This window comes from Dermacentor silvarum, chromosome 4 (assembly GCF_013339745.2).
Source record: "Dermacentor silvarum isolate Dsil-2018 chromosome 4, BIME_Dsil_1.4, whole genome shotgun sequence".
NCBI classification, from domain to species: Eukaryota; Metazoa; Arthropoda; class Arachnida; order Ixodida; family Ixodidae; genus Dermacentor; species Dermacentor silvarum.
Window position 1 is genome coordinate 22,478,421 of NC_051157.2, and position 15,174 is coordinate 22,493,594.

A 15,174-nucleotide genomic window follows, 5' to 3' on the forward strand; every position below is an offset into this window, starting at 1 on the left:
TATTGGGAAGCGGAAAGGAGTGATGCCTGGCCATCGCTGTTGGCCGCTGGAAGCTGCTACGGGGGCGGTGTGGGAGAAGATTCAAGAGCGCGCGCGCGCATTGGAGATGTTTTCTGCGCGCGCGCGGGCGCACTGGACCAACGTGTCCTATAGGAAGAGAGCGCCCGCCGCCGTGAGCGCGCGCTTCACAGGCAAGCGTGCCCCATCACACTCGGGAAGGCGGCTTCTTGCGTGACGGATGGCTGTGAACGCAAGGATGCATCTCCCACTTGTTCTTTCTCTTTTTTTTTCTCCTCTCTTCTCCTCCCCGAAGCAAGGGGAGAAAGAAGAAAGAAAAAAGCGAACTCCTTACGTCAAAAGCGTCTCTCGCTCCTGCCTCCCAAGATGCCGCTACTCCTTTCACGTCAAGGAACAGGAGTTTAACTCTTGGGAATATTCTTTCTGGCTTTTCTTATTTCTCTTGTCATTCTTTTTTTTTTTCTTCCCCAGGATGCAGAGCTGCCGACTCGAGGTTCTTCCGACTATGTGCTCGGTCGCTGCCAAGGAAAGCGGCGCGCTGCACTGGAGCGAAACGTCTCGCTCGAAAAGAAGCTATATGACAGAAAAGGCGGACTTTTCCCCATTTATTTGATATTTAGTTTCGCTGTGTCGATGCTAGGTGGCCTTACTGCTCGTCGCGAAGTCGCCGGAGTGAAGGAAAGAAATTACCGTATACTACACAGGCGTTGCAAGCAGATTTATCAATGTCTTGATTCACTTTGCCAACAACCATGTTCCCTGAGCTATAAGTATTTAATGGCGGTGTGCAGAAGGAATGAAGCAGCTTCTGCGCAAGTCTTCTTACCGACTTGCCCAAGCGGGCAGCGAACTATGGGCAAGGGATCCGAAATCGCCCCATAAGCGGATCGACTAATGCTGTTGCGTACGTTCTCAAATGCAGAAGGTGCGCCATAAGGTAGGGAGATCGCCGTGAAACCTCGGCAAGGTCATCAACGTCTCGAAAATATCTGATCCCGTTAGCCGTCGTCTCCTATTAAAGGAATTGGTGGCAGCAAAACGAATGACTATATATCTCAACCACTCCGTAACAGAACTGTGTATGTCACCCTAACGAATGAATGATGAGCATTCTTCCAATAGCGTCGATAAACGCAGGAGTGATCGAATTGCCACTTTATAACAGCGAGTCACATTATATATAGCACACATGTTAACCTAACCAAATGGCTATAATAACTCCGTTGTTGGTATTAAAACCTACGCATAGATGCTGTTTTGAATAGCATCTGAAACTTACGTCGCATAACTGCCCTATGCATGGCCACCAGTGGTCGTCAAACACAATGGACAAAGCGAAGCAAATGCGCAGCGACATCGGCCAAGCACCTTCGTTTCATCCAGCCGACTAATCGCCTTAGCGCTGCGCGCACACACCGACACTACGACAGTGGGACGATGCGCATTAAGCAGCACGACCAATCCAACCGCGTCAGGTTTGGGAAGAGCTGGAGGTGGAGCAAGGTCTGGCCATTAAAACTTGCAAACCCGCCGACTGCCACAGGGCGGCTACACAGCAAAGCTGACGGCACGCACGCACAGACGCGCGCACTATTTCTCATGCGCGACTGTGCACCCGCGTTTATACCAAAGCTTCGCCGCGGCGAATCAGGCACACAAATGGCACGGACGAAATCGAGCGTCGCTTGTCAACTGATAAGCCCTCCACGGTTCTACAGTCGGGCCAGGGCGGCGAGTAACACGCCGGAGCGCTGCAGCCTCTCCGCACGAGCGCTGTTCCCATCGGCCCGAATTCGCATGCGGCACGTCGGACGGACCGCAACTCATTACGGAAGGGAGAAAAGAGCGGGGAGGGCTAACAAAGGCTTGCGCAAGGATAAGTACGCGCGTCGCTTAAAGCAAAGCAGGGCGTGCGCTCACGATAGCACGCGATGGTAGGCGCGCGAGCGAATCGAAGGACGAAGCCGGTGGAGCGACAGGCATCGGCAACAGCAGCAGGCGCCTATCGGCATTGGGAGCCGGCTAAAACTGTAATCGGTTGGTGTAATAACAAAGAACACAAGAGGGTACAGTGCACAGAAAAGGAGGCTTTATCAAGCGAACGAGGACAGAAGCCAAGCACAGACGAGGCAGCCAATGGAGCGAGACGAAGCAGCCGATACGGCTCTTTCTAATTTGAATCACGGCGCCGAAGAAGACGAAGCGGGGACACGTCCCCGCCGCGAGCGCGTAGTCCCCCCGGAGGGCATCGCAATGCTCGCCGTCATTAATTCGTCGGCGGCGCTTAACCCTCTCCCGCGAAGCCCTCACCACCCTCCTCGTGACGGCGGCGTTTGAGGACGGCGCGGAGAAAGAGGACGAGCAGAAAAGAGGTCCGCCGACAAAGAGGCATTGTTTGCGGTAAGTGTTTTGTTTGCCTGATGGATTGACTCGGTTTCCTCCCGGGGCCTCGCGCACCCCCCTTCGTTCGTTCGTCATCCCCTCGCTAGGAGGCGCGGCGCAGAGCCTCAGCGTCTCGCACTGTCTCTGCTGTCTCTCCCGGGCGGCGCGGTCCGAATAACGGCGCTCGGGCGATAATGAACGAGCCGAGCAGACAATGAAGGCGGGGGGCCGCCCTCTTTCGCTTGCTTCTCCTTGTACTCTCGTTTTTGTATTTTACGCGTGCGCGTGCGTCTGTATCTGGGCAAACTCGCGCACAACTGTGGTGGCGGCGCCTGCGGCTTCCTCGATCCCTTCCCCACTCCTTCTTTTTAACTGCGGGTCAAGAGGTCGTCGCGTAGGCGGGAGGGAACGACGGAGCATCGTACCCAGCTTCCGGGCTTGAACCCCGTGTAGCCTTTCGTAGTACGCTTTATTGGTTGTAATGGGTCTTAGCGCTCGGCGTGGTTGTTTCTGGCACCACCTTTTCTTTCAGGATTTTTAAAAAGGAGCATAAAGCTTCGAGCCCCGGCTGCTTGTCTTCTTATGCATGCAAAGTGAACACGCGCGAAAATGAGCGCGATTGAAAATTTGACCACGCCGCGAGCATTTACCTGATACAGAGGTACCTGACGCGTCCATGAATGCGAGAGCCGACTCACGCGATTACTGCGCGATGAAGATAGATTTCATAACGACGACATTTGATTAATATTGTGACACTATTAATAATTGATTGATTATTTCATTCATCCATTAATTCGAGAATAAGAGTGAGTAAGCTAGTACGCGCCAGAGAGTACGTGCGTGGATGCGCGCGTGCGTGCGTGCGAGGATGTGATACTCCACCATTGTACCGATAGGGTTATTCACTGTCTAAATTGCAGCAGCCCTATAGCACAGCTGCTGTGCTACACGTAAGCGGAGCGCGCAGCATACATCTGACTCGATTGAAGTCTACAATGTAGAAATTTGGAAATTTGGCGTGCTCATGACCTATCAGAAGACCCACCGTGGTTGCTCAGTGGCTATGCATGGTGTTGGGCTGCTGAGCACGAGGTCGCTGGATCGAATCCCGGCCACGGCGGCCGCATTTCGATGGGGGCGAAATGCGAAAACACCCTACCACATGATCGAAAACATGACCTACCACATAAATTCTTCGCTGTCGGGCACGACGACAACATGCACCGTTATGTTACACAACTACTGTCTCGTGGAGTCTTTCCCGTGGTCGTTACATGAACTTTGACAGTATACCTGAAGATTAATGCAGTATAGGAAGCTTCGACAGAACCAAATAAATACCCCCCCCCCCTCTTTCCAATGTCTTTGTCCTTTGCTTTTTTACAACTGTTAGTGGGCGAAAAATAAGCAAGGCCTTTTACGGCGAAGCAAGAATATCAACAGCAAGGGACGGCAATAAAAACGGATGCTTAGCTTGAATGACGGACAAACAAGGTCACTGCACATATTTTGAGCAATACTCCCACGCATTTAATTACGCGGAAGTGTAGGAGCGGAACAAAGCCGCGTTGCTGATTAATGCCGGGTTGCACTCGAACGCACATCGACGAAAGACAAATGAAAGACGCTTCATCAGGGCGTGGCACAGACTTCTCTTCACGATGATTACAAGGTCCGTTAAACGGGACGAAAGCAATACAAGCGGGAAATTACTAACAAGTCTGCGGCGTCCGAAGCGTGCGCTACAAACGAGCGAAGAACAAGCAAACAAAAGCTAAGAAGAAACACAAGAGCGTCGGGTCATAAAACAAGTTTTAGTAAAGCACCGCTTGCGAAACGTCTCCGCAAAAGAGGCCCTATATATAAGCTCTCCCCGTTTCTAATCACGCGCGCAGACCGCACTGCTCACATACAGGCAAACTCTTCCATGCGCCATCGCATTCCTCTCTTACTTTTCTAACCACATACGTAGAACCTAACCACTGGGCCAACCCCACTCTCATCTATAGATGAAGCAACGGCACGAATATTCATGATCATAACTCACCCTTCAGAGCCATTAATATCACGAAGCACGGCGGTCGTCCGCAGACCATGTTGGGGAATATCGCGCAAATGAAAGAGGGAGAAAGCAAGGGTGCGAGAGTGCTCTCTCTCTATATATATACACATACACACGCAGTCGCTGAGGGGAAAAAAAGGAGGAAAGGATCTGACGCTTTTGTGTTCGGGCGTGGTTGGCAAATCCTCGGCCCCAAAACAGCCATTGTTCTGGTCGGCACTCCCACAACCTGCCTAGTTTTATTACTACTCAATCCAGAACTTTCTTCGGAATGCCGACTAAGGCACGAACATATAGAAGGTATGGCAATATCGGGACAAAATGACAGATCTAGCCTGGCACAAGGCGCCCTCTGCCCGGGCACACCGAAGCACGAAGAGGCATCCATTATGGGCGCGTGAACGCAGCCGTGCTTGTGGTCGGCGTGCGAGCGCGGAGTTTCGAAACGCTGCATGGGCATTCGCGAACCACAGGCGCCGTTTGGGACTGCGCAAGCATGCTCCACGTCAAGTTGCCTGGTCGATAACTGCTCCTCAGGCGTGCTCTGCAGCTACACTGCCAATGTCAAAATCTAGTCAGATCTGTGTGATACATCCGTAACGACGCGCAATTGCTGCGCTACAGCATAACCTGACCATCCTCTTTTGCAGGAAACACGTCTCTCTCTCTCTCTTTTATTTCTCTTCAGTAGCACACTGCTAAGAGTTCGGCGTTCCTAACTAGCCAAACATATAAAACCGCGAACTGCAGTACAACCGTATTTTTTGGGACTTAAATAAAATGAAATAATTTTATTGAGTTAGTAAACAAAAAGTTAAACGTATACAGTTAAATATACAGAAGAGGGCCCCATAATCTGAGATTGTGCCAGAACCCTCATCAGGAATAACAATAAAAATGAACAAGCAGCCTAGAAAATTATTTTACGAACAAATGGATAGTGAACAAATGATCACGACTTATTTTAAACGAAAAAAAAAACATACAATATTAACTTTTCTTTTGTATGTGCTGTGCTTACGTGACTTTTCATATTCGATTCAACATAGTGAGACGTGTATCCGCGCAACATTTGATTCCTGCATGCACCATTCGCTGCTCCATGGTAAAAGTTCACTGGGGAACCATCGTACACGCTGTATATTTTGGATGCTCCGCTGTATATGCTGCGAGCAGCAATGTACATAGTCTAAATTTCAATGTGTAAGCGCAACGCGGTTCTTAAATGCAAGTACATTCACGGTCGACCACAAAACTCCCCGAAGCATTCGTACGCTCCTGAACATATCAGCGCAACGTGACTGCGCATGAGCGCACCTCATAGACCCTAAGGAGTAACAAAAAGGCGAAACAATACACGGACAGAAGAGTGCACGGGCGTTCTAGTTCTTGTACTTTGCGCGTTGTGTCTTCTGTATTTACCTGCGAGCCAATTAGCCTCAGAAAAAAGTTTTGTGCCGCCAAATTTGCGCTAATCCGGACGTTGATGCAGCAACGTCAATATACCACCGCGTTCCACTTGCTTTCCTGCAGTACCACTTGCGCCTGTTCAGTGTCCCTATAATCACACATTCACACCACTTGTGCGGTTGATACGCGCTCAAGACATAAGCACCATCAGTGGTATACTATAGTGCTCTGCCACGCACTTGCGTAAAGCGAAAGGCTAGTGGCCGGAGCTCGAGCCGCAAATTTCACGAGCGGAGCTCCGCCCAACCGAAAACTTAGGTGAACACGGTGTGTTTGAGTAGGGTTCCACAGCGTTCCCCACCGCGCACGGGCGTCGTCCCCAAACTAACTAAAGTGGTCCTCGCACTGGGCCCTACGTGACAGAGGCCGGCCGAAGCCAGAGCGTCCGCAGGGGGCGCCAGGGCGGTAATGGGCAAACAGTTAGGAGCGCCCGGGTTGCTTGATGCGATTATCGAGCGCGCCCAAGGAGCGCGGAGATTAGGTGGCGCACGCGTATCTTGCCCACAGAGGCAGAGCGAGCGACGCCTGGCGGTGGCAGCGCCAACGAGCGCCGCGCGCAGGCCTAATCCAATCAGTGGACACGAGAGGAGGAAAGCGGCAGCTCTATAGGACAAGTTCGTCCACCTTTGTTTATATTACTCGCTTTTTTTCTCTCTTTTTCCTTTTTTTCGGATGCATGCAAGTGTTACGAGCGTATAGCTGCAAAGCTGTGCTCCGCATTCCTATAGTCAGCGTCGATTAGACTGGCGCTGTCGCTCGGCGATCTTTCGCGCCGCGTGGAATCAAAGGGCCAACCCAGCCACTAACGATCCCCTAGCCATTGTGAAACCAAGGCGCAATTGGGCCAATCCGCAACCGAAACGAGAGACAGCGAGCAACGAGCCTGGCGCGCAAATTGGCGATTTCGGTTGCGCGAACACGTGAGCAGACGTGAGCTTTCCCTATTGAACGCCAGACGCTACTGTGGACGCTACGAGACACGGATTTGCAGCTGGGCATCGACCTCTTGCGCTGGAGAACTCAGCGAAGTAACCTTTCCACTTTCTGAGCTCACACAATTCTTTACAATGCTGCTTCTGCTACTAACTACTACTACTACTACTACTACTACTACTACTACTACTACTACTACCATTTCTACTACTATACTACTACTAATAATAATAAGAGTAATAATAATAATAATAATAATAATAATAATAATAATAATGAAATACGATTGCGAATGAGAAAGACAAGGAGGCATTTAGGCAGGTATGAACTCTAGTGGTGTCGAAAGGCGGGTCGATATAGTGATAATACGATAGGCAAAATTTATGTTATAACTCTGCGTTGGAACATTCATCACTAATATCTGACAAAAAGCATTACGAAAAAGACGCAAAAAAAAAACGGGTTGTCCATTTTTAAAAGTGGTGGTTTCCTCCGCCGAAAAAAAATCTTCGCTGCGCCTTCCAAGGAGGAGGAGGAATAAACTTTTATTGTGGAACCAGCGCTTCCCCCAAGATAGCGCCAACCTTTCCCTTTCCCTCAAGAACCACTTATCATCATCATCCCCCCCCCCCTTTTTTTTTCGCCAAAGTTAGCTATAGTGACATGTGCTAACACAAGCAGCGCCACACTTACCGATTTCTGAAATACACGCGATTCACAAATGTGGCACTATACTTGCGCTGTCACTAGCTTTAAGGAAAAAAAGAAGAAGAAGAAGAAGAAACTGGAATGTGCATCCTAGATTTATTTAGCAGGTGAAACTACCACGCTTACAAATTGACGAGTCGCTTTTTCTGCGTTTTGTGGTAATATTTCTTTTAGATCATTTTATCATTGACGCTATCATTCATCGACGATGAGTTTGTATACGTATGCGTGCGGCTGTGCTCGCTATTATGCATTGTAATCATGGAGCAGAGAGAGACAGAAGAAAGGGGAAATGCAGGGAGGTTAACAAGATGGGAAACAAAACAGGAGAGGCCCTGACGTCACGTTTTTGAAGCCGGAAGTGCAGCCATGTTGGTGTGCCATCTTCCTTTGCGCCTCCAATCGGAGGTTCTGCAGCTCGCCGGAGCAGATGGGCGTGAAATTTGAACTGGCATTGTTACGAGCCGCCGGAAGTGTGTGCTGCCGACGCGCGTCAAAACAAAGCCTACAAAACTTCTGTAGCAGTTTTAATGAAGCAGACGCGCTCCTGTATTTTTTCGTGGCACGTTGAAGAAGACGACGAAGACGAACGCCATGATTGCTTGAGTGTATCTGTTGCTGGCTGGCACTCACACTCACAGACCTAAAACACAACTTTCAAGCTTACACACCACACTCCAAGGTCAACTTTTTCGCGAACAAAAGGTGCTGCGGGAAAGGCACCGGCGGAAAAATCTCATCTCACTTTTCAGAGACCGAGAGCAGCAGTGAAGCGAAAACTTCAGGAGCGCGGTTGCTATGGCAACGTTGACATTTGGGGTACCCGTCCCAGGGCTCCTTTGCGAAAAACAGCACGTGACTTCTACCACACTTTCTCCAATAAGTCCGTGCTGGCCGGAACCTCTCCTGGGTTTCCTTCCTCCATGATTGTAATCTTCTTGTTTTCATTTTGCCTTTGTCACGGCGTGTATATATAATCTCCACCGATGCACCTTGTACAGCTGTTGCCATGTAACGGTCACCTCGGTCTTATCGATCAAGCCACTGTCACGACCTTTAGCCCATGCGGACTTTCCAGCATAGTGTCTGGTACATATATTTGAATTGAATTGCTACAATAAACAAACTGTTAGTCAGCGCTTGCGTTGCCTTCTCCCTTTCTGCCCTCATACTGCTGCGCTGTCGCGCACTTCAGAAGCCATAGGCGCTAAGCCAGCGCGACAAATATGGGCACGTTCACAAAGTGCGTATTTGCTGACACATGAAATCGGCCTTCGACACACGCTTCGCAGTAAACAGCGACAAATACTTCTCGTTCGGCAAATTGTTGCGGCAAATACTTCTCGTTCTTCGCCGCTTCGTTCAGCCCGCATAAACGCGCAGGCAAACGCGCACACGCCGCTGGAAGTATAGAGGCCATTAACGAGCAGCGCCCCCCGCACCTTAAATAAATAAAGTGCTACGAAACGGCCCAACAAGCAAAGAAACCACGCAAGAAAACGAACACAGTCGAGTAGAGGCAAAAAAATGGCCGAGGCGTGGCCAACACACGGAAGGCGGTATACGCGGTTCGCGCACCGAAACGGACAGACAGAAAGGACGGCGGTTCGATGGAGGAGGCGTGATCGGCGAGTAAGGAGCGAACTGGGTTACCAGGGCGCGCGAGTGGAACGAGCAAGACGCGGGAACCAGATAAGGACGGGAAAGAAGGAGCGAGGGATGGGAGGAGGATGCGCACGCAGAAACAAGATAACGCGCCCGGACGATCGATTCGCACTCACAGCAACGTTCCCGCAAGAACACGTGCTGCAGAAGACGCTAGCGTGCGCGCGCGCGCGCGCGGTTGCCCGAGGCGACGCGTACGGGCAAACGGCACCTCTTTAGCGCAGCATCACGCCTTCATTTCCCGAATGCGCGCGTCGTCACCGGCAAAGCAAGAAGGAACAACGTCTCTCCCGAGGCGGCGCCGATGAGCCAGGAAACGGAACACGCCGAACGCACGCACGAATGCCTCGGGGTAATAATGACTGCGCCGCCGAGTTTCATACCGGAAGATGAGGCAGACGACGACGTTCTGCCGGCCGGCCAGGCCAAGTCGAAGCCGAGCCAGGCAGCAGCCGAAGTCGAAGAAGCAGCGAGGGGGCTGACGGCAGTGCCACAGCATCCCCCACGCGCATATAAGAAAGTCGCGCGCCGGCAGCAGCGCCGTTGCCGAGAAGGAGGAGAGCTTGATTAATGGCTCCGGTCTCGAAACGAGTCAACAGAAGCGTGTCAGGAAAAATAGAAGAAAGCGGCAGGATGGGGCACGAACTTTCTTCGTTTACTCTGTTTTTCATCGTCATTTGGACTTTTCCCTTTTCCCCTCTTGTTCATCCTGCAGGTTCCGTGTTCGGAATTGATCACGTTTCGGGAATGACAGAGCCGTAATAGAAAGTAAAAAAAAATAATAAAAAAAAACAGGAAGAAAAAGGTGAAACGTGGGGCTTGATTGTATGCAGGACAGCCGAGGAGGACCCGGCGGCAATAAACATGGGAGCCAGGCGCGCGAGACAACGGTGCATTAGTTCGTGGACAGCGCTTCGAGACGGCAACGAGAAATGATGAAGAACCGAAACAAGAAAAAGTAAGCAGGAAGAAAACAAGGAAGAGATCGGGGGAAAGAAAAGCAAAAGTCCGAGAGACGGGAGAAACGAAATTGCAAGCGGTACCTCGGGAATGGAAGCGGATCATTTCCGCTAACTCGTTTCCAGTGCGCGGTAGCGTAACGTGCTCCTCGTTTCGGGTGTTGTATGCCAGCATAACCCACGAAGATATAGACGCTACGGAGAAGAGAACTCTGCGAAATGAATGGGAAAGAAGATCGAGAAGCACGCACGTCCCGAGTAACACAAACGAAATCACGACATGCGCGTGCTCAGTTTCTAACTAAATTTGTACGGTAAGGCGTCGTGTGAGCCCCTGCTCGCATCAGCCAATTATCCCAGCGAGCGTCACTACGCTGTGTACATTTGCACTGTACGCTACTGCGTATGCGACCGAAGACAAATTGTTTATTACCTGCGAAGGTATGGGGAAATTCGACCGGGAAGACGGGTGGAACGAGCGCGTATGGGGAAAACTGATAGATGTTGACGGGAACATTGTCATCACTATAGGGACACTGAGGCGCTAAGTTCATGCACGCGTGTGATTTCGAAATTACCAGTAGGGCCGGTGTAATGTAGGGACTATTTTCGCTCGATTCTGTTCCTTTTTACTACTTACAACTGGTCGATCTGGGTGATAACGTTTATGAGGAGCACAACGTGAACCATGGACTGACAAGGAGCGAAGAGGAAAATACTTGGATTAGAATTGTTGCCATTGCTTCAAAACGCACCACAGCACACCCTTATTTCGGCGTCGGTTTCCTTTTTTTAAGTCCTGCTCTCACTAATTATTATTATTTTTTACTATCTGCTGACTAGCCATATGTGCACACTACATTTACAATCCGACATGGTGGTAGCGCTATCACATAGCTATATAGAACCGTCAGAAAGGCTCTCATTAACTCTAACGACACGTGGACGTTCGTAGCAGTGTTTGCTGCTTGCAGTATTTATGAGTTGTGAGTCACCTTGTCGTCCACCGCAGAAATGCATGGCGAGACCACCAGCACAAACGGTGACGTATACAGTGACGTTTACCCATAATGAGTGCACCCAGCTGGTAAACTATAGGCAAGTGCAACGCAACTTTCCTTCATTCCGCCGACTTCCTAGAGGCAAAACATGGCTGATATTACGTCCTTCGGCAGTCGTTTATATGCATTAAATAATATTCGACAGGCCTTTGTGTTATTACACATTTCAGCTGAAATCGATGGCAGAATACTAACTGGCTGTTCTCTTTAAGCGGAGCATACTGTATGCGAAGGTATCCCCGCAATGTAAACTGACACGCACACGCACACACACGTGCAGATCATTTTCATGCAGGTTGAGAGTGTAGGTGCGGGAGCGCAGAACGAAAGAACACAAGGATCCGGAATTAACGACCAGCGTTTGTCAGCGGCCCCGCCGCAACGGCGACGGGCGATGCTCGGCGGAGAAGTACGCCTGCCAGAGGGGCGGTCATTACGAGGTAGCGGTATACGGGCCCCCGAGGGCGGGCTTGAATAATTATAACATTTCAAATGGGCCCGCAGCCTACGCAATGCTGTAACCTCAATTTACGGTGGTTGTTCGATTGGTGTTCGCGACGCCCACCGATATGTCTGGGGTACCGCGCAAAGCCATAAACGCCACGAAACTCGGTACACCTTCTCGTGCGAAGGTGTGTTTTATGATAAAATTAAATCTCTTCACTGGCATACTGCCCAGAAAGAACATAACTCTTTGCGATTGCAAGTATTTTTCCCCCCTACTTTTGTTGCTTCCCGCTACATACTTTATTCATTCGGGTACACTATGATCGTGAAAGTTGCGTTTTTGCTGGCCTCAATCTGTAGCAGTGTGGTTGCGTAAGTATCTGTAATGGCTGGGACCGCACTGAACCGTTTTGAGACTGTCCAAAGTGCAATTAAATAATTTACTTATGATGAACAAGATAACGAAGGTTTATGATATAGTGCCCTATAGTGCAATAGTTGATGCGGCGTACGTAGATCACAAATGCAGCATATGAGCTGAGGCCACATTCACGAAGCTTTATGCTCGTAAGTTCTCTTTGCCATTGGCCGGCTCCCGCATCGGTAACAGTACGTCCAGCATCCGTATTGGCTCGAATTTTTCTTACGAACAATTATATCGTAAGAGCTTTTTTGGGGGAATACGGATAGTGCTTTCTATGGGTTTTTTTTTTTCTGCTTTGGTAATTCAGATTCACCTCTCACGATCAAGCCTGATTTTTTTTTTCCTTCAAGTGAGCACCGCGTAGCTTTGTCATTTCCAAAATGAAAGACAGACTAGGCCAGATTTATAATATCTATAGGCAAATGAAGTGAAATGAAATACGCGTGAAACACAGAAGTGCTCTCATTAGAAAACCGCTTAACCAATGTGAATGACATTTGTTGCACACAACAAAGCAAGCTAAATTATAAGGTTCTAGGGAAGCAATATATGGACATAAGACCCGAAATTTAGTTTTAAATTGCCCAGAAAGCCGAGAACATAAAAAAGCAACTAAAATAAGTGAACTGGGGCACAATATTTACAAACTCGTAACGTAGTACAAAAAATTGATATCGCTGTTCTGCAAACTGCATCTGTTACAAAATCTCAAGTGGACAAAAATGATGCATGCGTTTACAGGTTACATAAGTATATTGCAATGTTTACGAGGGTGCTGCAGAAGTCTTTCTCACAAATCAGTGTCACGTTACAGATCGACGTATAATAGACCAATTTCTGACCGATTTAGAGGTCTCGATAGAGCCAGTTTGCAGAATTACAATATCGTTTTCATTGCTGAGTTCCAGATTCGTAAACTTGATATTTGAGTTTCAATTTTTGTTATTTGGAAGTTTCTTTAAGAAACTATGGCCTAAGTTAAGTATGCAGTGACAAATTCACAAACGCTTTCTTTCGTAAGCTCGCCGCCTTCGCAAATAATATGTCCAGCATCATGCAGGATTGGCTGGAATTTGCTCTTACGAACAATTCCAGCGTAATAGCTTTTTGGTAATGCGGGCTCCCGCTACTTTGCACCGTCGGTAGATTCAAACTTTCTCTTGCAACAGACTTCCCGAAATTCGGTGCAATGGAATCCAAACAAAACAACTTCCCCGTTCCCATGTATTCATAGGTAGGAGATGATGAGGCGAAGCGTCCTCTTAAAGCCAAAGCTCCACCGCATAGCGCGGAGGAAGCAGACAGCCAGACCTCCAGTGCAACTCTCTCTCTCTCTCTCTCTTTCGGAAATTCCTGTGGATGGGAGAAAAGATGAGCTTCCGTGCCAGAGGGTTGTTCCTCTTGGTCTTAATACTAATTATTTTCTCATCGCACCTAAAACGACGCACGGAAACAAGATGAAGCAGCAGAAGAAGAAGCGCATTCTAGCGTATCAACGTAAGGTCACGCACGATGTTGCGGTGTAAAAGGAAGTCGGAGCGCCACTACTGCCAGTTTCGCATGCGTGCGAGGCCGTTAGAGAGATAAAACCAAAAAAGAACAGCGAGTCGAAGAAAGTATAATAACCAGCCTCAGAGAAAATAAGAAGAGATAGAGAAAAGGAAGAAAAAGAAGAAGCCGCGAATGTTTCGGGGGTCACAAACCTCAGGTGCCAAAGAGCGACCCCACCTCCACCGAAGGCGGGGTCTCGGGAGCAGCTGCTTTTATCGACCCCGAGGCGCGAAGTTCGCGTCGTTCATGGCGTATTAATTACTCTGTCGCCCGGCGACTGCGTCGTGACTTCGCCGGGATAAACTGGCGGGAAACCGCGCCGGCGCGCACGGGGCTAATGTGTACGAGACACGGAAAACAAGAAGACGCGCGGCGCGCAGTTAATTGCTGAGCGAGTTTTTTGTTACTTTCGATACACGTGGGGCAAGGACCGCTCCCTCCTAATACCCGCGTTCGACTTCGCGCTTACGTTTGTTTCAGATTTCTTTACGTTTTTATTATTTTCGTGGTCTCACACTCCGAGCAGTACATATCCACCGCTTGCTCTCTGTGATGAACGGCAACTGTCGCAGCGCTAACGCGTTTCGTAACTACTATATACTGCGCCTTTGGTTTTGACACTCTGAGAAAAAGAAGCAGCGGCTTTCCGCGGACACGAAAGAGCCATTACCCGCGGGAGCTCTTACGCATTTATTACGCGCCAAAGTTTGTTTCTCGCCCCCGCACGCGGGAGAACGGTAGAGTGATAAGAAAGAACATCAGCTGTTGCGGTGAGTGTTGCGTAACCACTGCGGTCGCTGCGAAGGGTAGCAAAAAATTAACCGTTGCCACGTTCGTTCACAAGCCAGCGGACACCCCCGCCATAAACAAGACTAACGGCGTTTGCTCGGTTTATGCAAAACAAGAATAAGAGAGAGAGAGAGAGAAAGGGGTAAGTGCGAGGAATGCTTGGCGGCACGACCAGCTCTGCAACGTAGGCCCGTGTGACAGGTGCCGAAAATGTTGGCCGTTGCGTAAGCACGCACGCTTCACCTCGCCGTGCGAAGAAAACTTCGTCAGCCTGTCAACCCTGATGACAAGATCCTATACAGTACGGAGGGCGGCAAAGTAGATGTGGCAACTAAACAGTGGTGGCGGAAGGGAGCAATAAGCGCACGTGCTTAATCCTGCCTTGTTACATGACCGACCACGCGGTACCTTTCTGACGGGGGCGACTAAATACGACTAGGATAGAGCTTAACGTTAGTGACGTTTCTCATATGTCTACACATAAAACCAAATAAAAAGACACATCTCTTACAAATAATTATGATGGATGTCATCACGCAGTTTCTCACTTGGTAGGTTAGAGCAATGGAGTGAATTTACACCCGGAATGGCTTCATTGAAGACAAATTTTGATTTCCTAAATGTTTGATAGGACTTACGGTGATTCGCGCCGTGTTGCTGCAGAGGCTCCGGCTTCTAGTTGAGATTTCGATTCGCGGTCAC

General features: G+C 49.5%; 1 long non-coding RNA gene across 1 annotated transcript in view; it reads right to left on the reverse strand.

Annotated features, from left to right (window-relative positions):
* Positions 1-15,174, reverse strand: part of LOC119449628 (uncharacterized) — a 203,036-nt gene that overhangs the window by 145,976 nt on the left and 41,886 nt on the right. The gene's annotated exons all lie outside the window — the stretch shown is intronic.